Source organism: Tyto alba, unplaced genomic scaffold (genome assembly GCF_018691265.1).
Source record: "Tyto alba isolate M040663 unplaced genomic scaffold, T.alba_DEE_v4.0 Super-Scaffold_40, whole genome shotgun sequence".
Classification (NCBI taxonomy): Eukaryota; Metazoa; Chordata; class Aves; order Strigiformes; family Tytonidae; genus Tyto; species Tyto alba.
The window spans coordinates 9,709,898-9,723,485 of NW_024881316.1; the positions used below are offsets into that span (position 1 = coordinate 9,709,898).

Sequence of the window (13,588 nt, forward strand, 5' to 3'; positions counted from 1 at the left end):
TCTTGCCATATAACCATATCCTTCCCTTCACTTTCCTTAATTCACATCAGACTGTGACTTAGCAACATGGCTGGCAATGAAACCTGCTGTGTGCCTAGGGGGCCTGATCCTGCAAATGTTTATGCATGACACTGCGTGCAGATAAATGACCCCTTTGAGCCCAGTGAAGCTAGTCACATATACAACCCTGTTAGGGTTTACTAGGTGTAAGGGAAGGACTGACATGTGAATATTGAACTTTGTGGTTAGCGAGAGCTTTCCTAGTAATCAGAGGCCCTAAGTAGGACCTAAGGTCTCATTTGTTCAGCGCGACTCGTGACTTGCACAATTTTTCCCTATATTAAATTCACTCCTCTCCACAAAAATATGCTCAGATGTCCACCTTTGCAAACCGTCCCTCAACTCATGACTGTACATAACAGATGCAGTTGGGCAGGGGACTGCTCATGTCCACCTGCCAGCTGAATTTGATGCCTGGTTCAGAGAGGAGAAGGCGAATGTCAGAAGAAGAGTAAAATGCAGATGCAACCCTGAAGGCTCCTCAGTCTGTAGAGTGTTGCTGGATGGCAAACTCTCATTCTGCACCATAGCGTGTGAGTGAACCCACCGGACACATCATCCCCCATTGCATGATCTGGCCAAGTGTTTCCTTATAATTTAGCAAAGATGATGCTTCTGGAGGATGAAAACCTCGCATCAGTTTTGGGAAGGACCTCATTCTCTCTGCTGCTTGGAGTGCAGCAGCTCTTCTGTTCCAGAACCAGCGTTATTCTCATGCAGGGTCTATACAGGAAAGAGATACTCTCACTTACTTTCCTCAGCACCATGTCACTGACCTCCCGTTCACACACACACACTTATCATGTTGTTCTTGATTAAGTGCTGCTGGTTTGGCTGACCTTCACTGGAGATTCCTCTAGAATAGAGTCTGTCTGACTAAATACCCTTCAGGCATGTGAAAAGTTTGTAGGGATAACTGATGGAGTCATAAAATGGAAGAATTTACTGTCTTACCCCATAGTAAGAAACAGATCCTCCTTAAGCACTTAAATAACTACAAATGTTTTCAACTCAGTGTTGGTATAAAATAATAATTAAAAAAAAAAAAAAGTCCTTCTTTCTTCAAAAAAGGCAGGAAGGGAAGGGCAGGAGTAGCTCTCTGAGCCACCACCACAATCCAGCTTTCATCTCACACACTAAAAAGGCATAGACAATGTGAAGCAGTTGCAAATGTCTTAAAGAGCAAGTTAAATGATTACCACAGTCTGGGATCTTTTAATATCTGTTGAGCTGAGTGTCACAAGCTACACACATTTATGCATTTAACGCAGCTTTAAATAGTATACATAAATGCATGTCATTGAGCAGTGACAGGAGAATCAGGCAAGTATTTTTACTTATAAAAATATCCTCCTTCTGCGTTGCTATTCCACCTTGAAAAAGTGCCATATCCAGCATCCCAGGCCCTAGGCCCTGAACACTTTCCTTTGGCATTGGTTCCTGTGGATCAGCTTCAGAATCATTTGAGGTTAAGTTTGTCTCCAGCCTCAGAGGCTCTATTTTGGAGAAGCAGCTTTCTTATTTACGTATACCACCAAAACCTGTGAAAAGAAAATGAATCATATTTTGATTTCGGAAATAAGATGGGGATTATGCAGATTATTTCCTGATACATTATAAAGAGAAATTCTTATTTTCATAAATAATGTAGTTATATAAAACTGTAGCCAAATAAAAGGCTCCCATCTCTCAGCCATCAGATCCAGAAACAGCTATAATTTAACAAACTGAAAATGAGAAAGAAACCGTTCTTATGAAGTTTCTTTCTTACCCTCATAAAATATCTTGTTATGAGAAGCTGCTGTAACACAGCTGTGGCATTAATAGCAGAACTCTGTGTGTCTGGAATTAAATTTTACCTGAAATGTTATTCAGTAAATGAAAAGAATCATTAAAATATATTACAAGCTATTACTAGGACAATCCATCCAAGTAATTTTTATATTGCCATCTTCTTCTTTTACAAACTCATTGCAAATTTTAAGGGAAAGAGGCCAGACAATCAAGAAACAGCTCAGCATTATGAGGAAAGAAAATATTTTTGCTGATGACTTGAAGACCTGTACAGTTGCAACCAATGACCTGGGTGAGGTGCAGTGCAGCCCCTCAGACACTGTAAAATTGGACAGCTGATCACACCTCTGCAGAACTGCAGGTCATGATGGATCTTCCCACGGCGACAGCGATGTTCACTTTACTCTGTCGGAAAAGGAGAGATTAGCTGATGATGGCGTAGCCATTTTATCATTGCCATCGTCCTTATCTTAACTTGCTTGGAGCAAGTGAGGATTCTGCTTCTAGAGCTACATTCACACAAGTGCTGCGTTTGTATAGTGTTTAGCACAACAGGCTTCTCTACAACTCTTAGAGATCAAAGACACTACAATTCTGCTACTAATGATGATGATCATGCATATGTTGCTTTTCACTCAGGAAAAGGTTGCTAGATTGTCACTAAGAAGTAACAGATGGAAAAAAAAGACAGAGAAATTTCTACATTCTCTGATTTGAATACGCCTCCTACAGAAAGTTGTCTGCAGGCTCCCCAGTCATATTTCTGCTACCCAGCTCATAGACAAAGGTGGTGTATAATTAGTCACTGGCATTTTAGGGTTTTTTAAGCATAGGATTTAGCTGAAAACAATCATACCTGTGTTTCATTGCTTAGAATACTACAGTGTTTTAATTGAACTTTTAAAATCAAAACTGCTCTAATAAAATATTATAAGTGGTTTTTTTTATATTGGTATACAAACAGCTGCAGATTAAAATTGTTTATAACCAGTTTGCACCACTTGAAAATCCCATTCTTGATCAAAATTAAAATAAATAATAATATTTACTAATTTAAAATTCACAGATTAGGGCCTTTAAAAGCTTTTGTACAAAACAACTTTAGACCCTCAACTTCCTACAGTTGTTCATGAAGTTAATTTTTCGTTGTTCAGCCATGTTCCTAAAAAAAAACAGCAAAACCATTAACCAAATGTTAGGCCAGCCTGTGTCCAGACGGTGATTGTGAAGTTCTGCAACAGTGCTCTTTTTGAAACTCTTCATTATTAAGGCACCACTGATAAAAAGTAACTGTCCTGCAATATCTCAAATCCATTGCTGTCTGTTATAAATTTCCCCTTTCTGCACTGGAACGAAGGACTCAGCGCTGCACTTCAAGGAACTGAATTCCATAGCCAGGCAGCTTAATTTGCCAATTCACTTGATCCATAAAACATAGTCTACACACATGGACCATATTACAGGCATTTCAAAGGTGAAGTGAAAAAGAGCAGTCTAGTGAATAAGGAACATAGGATGCAGCCATATCCTGCAAAGCTTTTTCTAAACAAGTACCAAAACTTAAAATTAACCCACCACTGTACCAAATGGTCTGAGTCAGATACAAAATGACCCATATTCAGGCATAAGCAAGGCCAGCTGTGTTGAGCCTCCATGCAACAGAAAGTCCTCTGCTCCAGAAAAAAACAGTAGCTTGTGAAATGAAATGAGCATTTAGACATAGACAAAACAGCCTGGGATGAAAACCTGCTTTAAGTTCATGGCAGCTTCATACAGAAAACATACAGAAAACTAAAGAGTCTGTTTTAATTACTCACCATAAAGCTGAAAGATCAGAGAAGCTCAGTTTATAGGAGCATTTTCTGGAAAAAAAAATATTCCCAATTCAAGAAACAGCTGAAGAAAAAAAATCAAGACAATTTCAGTTAGAAAAGTCAACAGCAACTCAGAAGATCAAGAAATATGACGATACATACTACTGCTTTATGAACAGCATTGAAATGGTTTGAGAAAAGAAGGTATTGCTAAGAAGACTGCACTATTCTAGATCATCTGCAGAACACTGGCAATACACAAGAGCCACAGACTTGCTGAACCCAGGTCAGCCCTTTATTAACAGAAAGACTGTTTTGAGAACTGTACAGCAAATGAATTGATTCAGTTTCTGGTAAGAATATCTCAAACCTTGTTTCCCACATGTATTGCCTCCCGCAATGGAAAGGTTACCTTTTCATGTGTACAGTGCAGAGAGCTCGAGGATGGTAATGAATATCAAGCTGATGTTTCTCTTAGTGGCAGGTTTTCCAAATGTGGACGGGCAGCCATACGCACACGCACTAATCAAGTCTCCCTCTTTCCACGGGAGGCTGCTTAGAGAAATAGATGGTAGTAGGATTCGTGCTCTGTTGCTTAGGGAAGAGGGAACAGATGGAGAAAAATTAATTCCCAGGGCCTATGGCTGCTAGGGGATTCCCCCATGCCACTTAAGTCTTTGAAATAAGAGAGGAAAGTTTCCCAAACCACAGAAAGCGAAATTTTACTCCTTGCTAACTTTTCTATTTATTTAAAAAGCTCTTTTGGCAGAGAAAATATTTCTCTGCAGCAGACATAACAACTGCCCCAGAACTGCGGAGCAATCCCATGGTGTACGCTGTGGTTGTCCTGCAAATTTCCTTTTTAGCTAAACCACAAAATGATGGGATGCCAGCCATGAGAGAGCATATTATTCTGACGTTTGGCACTTACGTGTGGAGAATATTAACTGATCCCTTTTATTGATTAATTGCACCCTTTAATGCCATTAGGGAAAGGGTTAGGTTATAGATTCCTGCTGAATGGGAAAGGCAAGTGGCACACAGGGCTTATAAATCACCCAGCTCACAGGGGCTCCAGCAGCTGTGCAACTGTACAGATGTGGAGTGCAGTAGCAGTTAATGGTGGTGTTAGTCATGTGAACAGAACCACACAGTCAGTGCTTCTTGGAAGAAAACAAACTTATTTTGACCATGTTAAATATAGTTATTTTTAATAACAATTGACTGCTGGATTTAAACCTCTCAGTTGAACCCAGGCAAGCCAACAAGACTTGATAAGATAGCTGAGGGGTCACCAGGACAAAGACCTCAGGCAAGTGTGGCTGTCCTGAGGCAATGGAGTGATGCCTAGGGACACAGCAATCCACTCCGACTACCCTCCTGCCAGGCAGGGCTGCTGCATATTTTACTGTGAGCTACTGCAAATGCAAGTGTTGAGGGTGCAGCCAGGAGTGGGCTGAACACAAGACAACAGGTATCAAAGTCTTGTTTCTAAAGCCATGTGTACTTCTTCCATTCTCTCTTCTGGCCTCTAATTTCCAGTGGATCACTAAAAGAACAAATGAAGATAATGTTTAAACTGTGATTTAAGCCATGGCAGAAGAAAAATTGACCAAAGTAGTGCTGGGGGTCTTTTGGCTAACAGAGCAGTTAGCTGCTCTTTAGTTGACTCAGCTTAAAAGAGTAAAAAATGTTTATATTTATTTTAGGAAAACATCAAAGACTCGTTGTTCCAATCCTGCCTGTAGCCTCTAGGCACAGTAGCGGTTACTGCACTAACAGCTCTTTTTTGTAGTGGCTGAGCCAATAAGGCTTTAACATACTCCTTGAAATAGGAATCTATCTTCTCTGGTCTATCCTTCTCCATCCTATCCTGCCACAGAACAGAAGGCAGTCACATCCCTGGACCTAAAGCTTGCAGTTTAAAGTTCTTGCAAAAATTCACTTATTTGCAAGTTCCAGGTCCCTAAAACAAATGCTGGCTTCCACCAAAGCCAATGCAAACCCCAGCTTGTGGCATAAAGCCCTCTTGCTGCAGGTGGGGAAAGTGCTGACACACATCCCACGGGCGAGAGGTCCTGCACGATCGCCTATCACCAAACGCTGGGTCCCAGACCCACGGAGGTGTGACTGAGCAGCACAGACCCCCCCCCCCCCGGCCCTGCACAGCGCAGCGGAGGTCAGGGACCAAGAGCTGGCCCTCTTCGGGAGAATCTGGGCAAGCACAGATAGGCAATCCTTTCATGAAAGGGGACATGCAGCATTTAACCTTATGGCTGTCTCCACACACAAAGAATATTTATCAGATTGTCCCTGCTCCGGCGCAGCCTGGCACAAGAGCATCCCCAGGGGATGCCCAGCTGAACGGGATGGTCTGGGCTCTGGAGGGAGGGACTGCAGGGACAAGGGACATGGCAGGAGGTGAGACCCATTTGGTTCCTTCTCTTACATGCTGGCTGACTGCATAGGAAAATTAACCTGCACCAGAAAAAGGCTCATGAAAAAGGAGAAGTGTAAATTACCTCTTTGTTTCGCAAATGAGGAAAGGGAGGCAAGACAAACTATGCGTTTTTCAGGTCCAATTCCTTCCTTGTATACTTCCTGGGGCAATGCAGTTGTGTGCCTGCTGAATAGCTCAGTCTAGCTCCAGATAAGCAGTCATTAGTTTTCTTAGGAAATGCTCTAGCAGTAAGATACAAAAACTGAGTAAAATTGTTCAGTCTTTAGTACTGAAGCATACATAGAGACAGATGTATATATACACACATAAGTATAGGTAAAGGGGTACGCACAGTCACACGTACACACAGCTTCATAAAAATTGATAGATCTGGTGACACTTTCTGTAGGGGTGGAATAGAAAGAAAGAAAAGGGGGGGGGGCGAATATACAAAATTAATAAGCTGAAACATAATTGTCATGAGTAAATGTTAATGCATAGGGATAAACTTTTTTTTTTTACATTTTATACATATTAATAGGCTCTTTCTTTGAGAAAAATTACATCAGACATTGATAAATTTGACAGAAATGAAAGAAAAAAATGGTCGCACTATTAGGAACACTCCTGAGGTGGTGTTGAACGGTGTCTTTGATATATCAGCCTTCAGTCTCTGAGCACATTCGTATTAACTCACGTGTACACCCAGAATTCAAATGAACTGCGTCTTTAGATGCTGGCTTTTAGCAGCAGTCCCACCAGATGGGCTGGAATCAAACTCATGGTTTCAGAGAGTGGTATGGTGTAGTTTTCTCAGTACAGTTTGTGCCTACTGACTCTCTCAGAAGATTAGAGAAAGAGGCAGCATATAGCAGATCGTTAAAGATCCACACAAGGCTGAAGGGTGAAAAAAAAATCTTCAATGAACACATAGCTCCAAGTACATACATTCTTATACTCCAAGAGATCGGCGCAAGTCTGTGTATTTAATATTGCTGGAAAGAGAGAGATGACAAATTGCTTGGAGTGGATTCACTTAAAGGCAAACAAGGGCTAACCATTGATGTTTGAATACCTCAGTGATGTCTGAATGCTGGTGCATCGCCACATGGATGCTCTTTATAACCTTTCAAGAAACCACTGTGAAAACAGTGCTACACACCTGCAATATATGTGTTTGTCTGGAAACATCATAACACTACAGTAACTGTCCATGAATCTTCCAGTAAAGCCAGCATACCCAGGTGCATCACATGGCTTAGGATTCACAGTGAGCCTAGAAATAAATAAAAAGCTTAAGTCATGCATCTTTTTCTCATTAGCCCATTGCTTTTATGAACTAGACATGGGGAGGCTGGGTTTTTAAGATGTGAGTTAATACTACCGATACATGTTTCCGAGCAGCTTCAAGCCAAAAAAACAAGAGAGGAAAAGATTTGAGAGGTGGAAAAGGAGGCAGCCATGGAAAACAAATGCATAAAGAGAAGAAAAAGAGATGAGTAAATGTGTGTTAGATAACAAGGATCTATAAGGGAAGGAAAGACAATAAGAAATGAAAGAAATGGAAGATAATAAGAAATTGTTTAATAATTGGAGTCCAGAAAGGAATATATAATGTAAAGGATATACATCAGTCTATTAAAAAAATTTATTTTGAACTCTGTTTTTATAGAAGTTTGAGTTATTCTGTGAGATTTCTGTAATAAAGTCTGCTTTCAATGGACAACAGGAAAAAAAAAAAAAACAAACCAAAATTATTTAAGAAAAAGTTAAATATTCAATAATCTTTCTCCCCTCCTCTGTCCCATCAGCATGCAAGCACTCTCTTTGTACACACACAGATACAGAAATAAGATATAAACAGAAAGATACCTTTCTGTTCATCACATAAGAAAACATAATTGGTTTCTTAGTCATTTTTTTATCTGGTTTTATAACAAAAGTTAAAAATACTTGTTTGGGTTTTTTTCTTTTAAAAATTTCAAAGTCTCCTTTTGGTAAGCAAATGTAGGACATCGTTTATATTTTTGCATGAATTCATTCTTCAGATGTCAATCATAAGACTGCTGGCAAATTAATTTGCATGTATAGTCAATATGATGAGTGCTAGTGACAAACTTTAGCTCTTACGTGCAAAACACAAGCATTTCATTCCACTCAAGACAAAGAGTTTTCACCAGATCTACTGTATATTTGAATCTCTCAATGCCTACTATCACAGCATGCATAGTAGTTAAAGATAATTAAAGTGATAATACACCTGTTAACTGTGGGGATATAGTGCCTGCCATCAGACGGCTTAGAATAACTAAAACAAACTGGCAGAAGGGTTGAGCAGACTGTGTGTTCCTGCCGGCTAAGAGAAGCCTCACAACCTTGTCCTGTTGTCAGGGAAATAAAGCAAGAGTCCTCCTATTTTATAAAGAGAGGCCACAGGCTAATAGACCAGCCATTTTACAGATCATTCTCTTCTTCTTCATAATCAGGTGGACCAATTTCCCTCTTTTTCACCCCTGCCTGAAGCAGCTCCCTTTCCAATAACCCTTCTCTTTAGGGAAAGTACTCCAACTGCTTATTTGTTCTCTAAATAGCTATTAAGTGCTTAACATGTCTTTTACCTTCTCTTACAGCAACCCAGTGTCTGCAAGCCTATTCAAGATGGGACCTGGGTTTTCCCTCAGCCCATGTTTTCAGCATCATCAACATCAGCATTTTAAGCAAGCAGCCCTGTCTGCAGAGCAGGTTGCTTCTGAATGACAGAAACGTTCAAATACCATGTTGCTGGATATATTAAAAAATCACAGATAAGCAGAAAGGAAATAATTTAAGAGCTCCTGTTTCTACAAAACAATGTGCTTACTGTAAGGACAGAGGTGTTGTATTTGACTGGCAGTGACCCCTTTTATTCTGAGCTGGCAATAATCTGCAACAACAAATACATCCAAGCGTTTTACTCATCCGTGGATACTAATTTTTCTCCTCCTGCAGATATCCATTCTTTGTATGTGTCCAGTGGCTGGAAGCCAAGAAACTCATTTTACGCTTGATAATTCATGGCTAATCAGTGCTAATCTGTTTGGGAAAACATGTATAGCTCAAGCACAAAGAGAGTCAGCTCGGTTCGGCTGCATTGGTGTTGACTGTCCATCGCTGAGCGCAGCTCCACGAGCTCCTCCATGGGACCCACCTGGAGATTCACTTGCTAGCTGCAAGCGGGTTCTCACCAAGAACCAAGACTTCGGTGCTTTTTGAGACCATGAACGTTTAAAATAAAAGTGAGAAATGAATCCTGGTGCTATTTGCACCAATTTCACTATTCACATCTCTCAGAACAGTAGTCCCTACTAGTACAGGTTTACCCCTGCAAAGCTTGTGGGAGGCTGTTTTGGTCCTACTGAGACCTAGTCAACTAAAAAAAAAAATAATTGTGAGAGCTATGTAAGGGAGGTACACATCATGCCAAGTTTGCTTTGAATTTATGGCACCTGAAATTCCACTGGGCAGATATCCATCACCCGAACGTTTTATATATGGGCAACTATTAGGAGCAAAATTAATATACTCCAGTCCATGTACACAACCCTAGAAAATACAGCTTCCCCATAAAAATAACTGTAGACTGGAGAAGAAATGGAGGCAAATACCCTGAACTCAGTGAAATCGAACAACACGTGGCTTTTAAACCCTGAGAAGGCGCTCAGATAACAAATATTGATTTTACTTCATGCAAAATAAGGTTTGTGTTATTGCTGCAAATTTCCTCTTCTGATATTTTCCTGTCGGCTTTGAGCCATATGTTTCTGTGTAAGACAGCAAAGGCTCAATTAAACTCCTCCGCGAGACCGTGCCCTGCCCACGCCAGCCCTCCGCCGAGCAGAGGCACCGTGGCGAGGGGAGATGGGCGCGCACAGGCTGCGGGTGCTCCCACATCCCACCCTCCGTCCCAAGGCTCGGCTTGGAGTCGAGGTTGCTGAGGCATGTCTCAGCTCAGCTTGACAGATCCGTAGTGTGGTTATTCAAATGAGGTCCTGTCCCAGCCTCGTCTGGAATGTCTGCGTGACAGCATTTCCCACTCACCCCTGCATTTTTTGTTTTTTTTTTTTTAATCCATTAAAAATAAGACAGCATGAGCCTTTGAAAAACCTGTCTGTAAAATAAAGGTCTGCATTAAAGCCAGGTACAAAAAACTATCTTCCTGACAAGCAGTCATTATTTGGAGGTGCATCTATCTCTCAGGGAATCGGTTACGTGCCAGAAACTGAAAAACAATCCCATACAAACAGCAACATTAGGGGAATCTTAAGGTTGAAATTTAAGCACTAAAAAGACAGAGTGTACCTCAGGAAAAGCTAGATTAGCTACCTTATCTCTGCCTGCAAGCATACATGCAATATTACAGCCTTTAATTAAACAGACATGTTTTCTCTCTGACAGAATGTATCAGATGGTCTTCTAGATTTTCTGTGTTTAGCATATATTAACGATTTCTCTCTTCTCTGTGTGTCCACCATTTAATTAGCATAAAAGCCCCCTAGCCCTCTGTTCGCTTGGTCGTCTTTATAGTACATCCTCTTATCTCAAAGGTACTTATTTTAATAATTTCATCAGTACAGTTGAACAATGCATTCAACAAGACATTTTTCACTTTAGAGACAGATGTACTTCTTAACAATAATTCATTACTTATTACCTCACAAGCTGTTTTTCAGACAAATAAACTCACAATTTCATTACCAGTATCTTTTAATGATGTTTCTGTTTCAGATTGCTTTATCATCAGAGTCTAATCCAAATTTCACTGAACTTTCCCATTAGTTTCAGAGATCTGAAGGTTCTGTTCTTCATTTTCCAAGCTGCTGCCCTCAAAGCACATCTCAGAAAAATCTGTATACCATTTATCCAATGAGACATTTTTAAATAAAAAGGAAAATATTTCTTTAACATCAAAATGCCTCTCTAATGAGCAAAACATGCTGCAGAGGTTTTTCACTAGTTAGCTGAGAGCATGTCCTAGAACACACTAAGTGAAAGAAACCTGCATGTTGAATGATAAATGGGAGCAGGGTGTTTTCAGAAATTATTTTAGAGCATAGCACAAATGAGTTTCATATGCAGACTTGCAAAATCATCATACTGGGTGAATTTGAAATCTCTTTCAAAATGGTTAATGTTAAGACTGAGAAGATATAGTATTACGATAAAGCGTTGGAAGAATAAGGTGGTCTCTGGATTTCTGGGCTGTGCACTGCCTATCCCACACTCCTAAACACAACTGTGGATCTTTGAGGATTTCCTGCTGAGGGAAGCTCTCTGCAAAGAAGAGATGTAGCTATGAAAAATAGAGGTTGTGTAGAGCGAGCCTCCCTCTGTGATACTTTGCTCTGAGCATATTTCTGGGCGTGGGAACCCTGGACTTCACACAGGACTTAGGTCCTTGAAGACCTTCTGAAAATCCTATCTTATTTTCTTAAGTCCTTGATCTTGTTGTGAATTTTTCAACCACAAATCTCCCCAATCACGTCCAGCTTTGTTGAATTGATTGGTGTAAGCTATAAGCACATGCGAAAGCTAAATCAAACTGGGATGTCACTGTGATAAATGAAAGTGGTGATCAGATAACGCCAAAGTGGGATATTCCATTTAGCTATGAAGCAGGAACCCCAATATCCCTCTATTCCATGCTCCTCCTTAAAGGTTATAATGTGAGCTATGAAATTTTACTACCTATATCATGATCCATTCTTGAAAAAAAATTCTAAAAATCAGAAATCATACCTGAGAACTTTGCTATGTTAAAAATTCACCTGTATCTTACCTCTTGATTTTCTCCTCTCATTTTTCTCCAAACTTACCATTGCTGGTTTGGTTTGCTGTTGACTATGTACATTACATGACTGCAGTGATATCTTGGAAGGAATAAATGGGATATTTAAAAATTAAGTACTTAAAGCATTCATTTTAGTTAGTATGTTTTATAAAGTTAGGAATACTGAGTACTCGACCCTCATTGTACTGAAATTCATACTAAGAGAGAGGAAGAGTTACCCTGAGGGTGCCACAGGAGGAGGGATATCCATGCTTATTAAAATATTAAAAATAGTAAAATATTAATTATCTATAATTAGTCTATTTTTTCTACAGGGGGGACTGATGACTTACTCTCTGGAAATTAGAAATTGAGAAGACCTATTACACAACTGATTTTCTTTCCTTATCACTACAAACTTGTTCCCTACAGTTTCTTCTCTAATGATTTCTTCAGCAGTTGATTTTTGAAAAAAAAAAAAAAAAAAAAAGACTTGTTATTCTTTCCTGTACTTTCACAAAAAAAATAAGAGATTGAAACAAGAGAAAAAATCGAGATACTGTGTTTCTGTCTTATCAATATGAGAAACCCATCCTAATAAGGATTACTCCTACACTGACTCCACAGCTTTTCCTGTTTCCATAAAACTATTCACAAGTTGCATATATTTCCATATTTGATCTGCATTAATATTAAAATCCTCCTGAAGTTTCTGGAAAGATTTACATGTTTTATCATCAGATAAATCCTTTATTATCTTGTACTGAAAGTTCATTCTCCTTTAAAACGCAATAAATATTTAATTTGAACAAACAACACAAAAGCAATGAAGGAAAAGAGATGCCTCATGAAAAGAGAAACCTGGAGATTGAATTCACAACCACATTTGCTGTCTGCGTAAACATTGCTAGAGCGGATACCAAATAGAAAAAAAGTAGCAAATACCAAATTGCATATGTAGAAGGCAGACAAGATACCAGGTTATTATCCTCAAGCATTACATCACCTATACATTGCTATATTGGATGGGCAAGGAGCAGAAGAGACAGGATACTGCTGTGGCTGCTTGAGACAGAATGCAAGAGGCAGGTGGACAGCACAATGGGACCCAACAGACAGCAAACTTGCTGGTAACCGGCAATAAGAAGTGATAAGAGAAACCCAGAATATTTTGGACTTTGTTTCCCAGGAGCTGTAAGGTGTTGAAAGGTTTTATTTATTTATGGTAAATCCTTTGGAGTTGTAAATCTCGCAAGACGTTGCTCAGCAGATCAGAGATTCTTCAGGAACATCACATCTCGTGTTGCTTCAGCACTTCTCATCACATCTGCTTCCCTAGAAGTGTGAGTGGGCAGGGGGCTGCATGGAGGGAGGCGTTAATAAGAGAACAGAGGGGAAGAGAGGAGGAATAAGAGGCTCTTCTCTCAGAAATTGTGCGAACATAATACAAGAAAAGAGTGGCAAAAGCGTTTCAATAGATATAAAGGGAGATAACTTCAAAAGTGGTTGGGTTTGCGTCTGAGGCAAATTTCATTGTCTTTAAATGTAGCCTAGGTCTAAACTGCTGTATCACCCAGAATATGCTGCTGGTCTCACTCCTGATCCTTCCAAGCAGTTTACTTCTGTAGTGAAAAAAGAAATTTCATCTTTATCTTATTTGGCTATCTCTCTTTT

At 39.8% G+C, this 13,588-nt stretch overlaps 1 long non-coding RNA gene across 1 annotated transcript; it reads right to left on the bottom strand.

Annotated features, from left to right (window-relative positions):
* Positions 1-2,235: 2,235 nt before the first annotated feature.
* Positions 2,236-6,529, bottom strand: LOC116960940. The gene is made up of 4 exons (XR_004406680.2): positions 6,191-6,529; positions 4,081-4,262; positions 3,672-3,716; positions 2,236-2,259 (listed from the first exon to the last, which is right to left on the bottom strand). It is a non-coding gene; the product is annotated as an uncharacterized LOC116960940 (long non-coding RNA).
* Between the last annotated feature and the right edge of the window lie 7,059 nt (positions 6,530-13,588).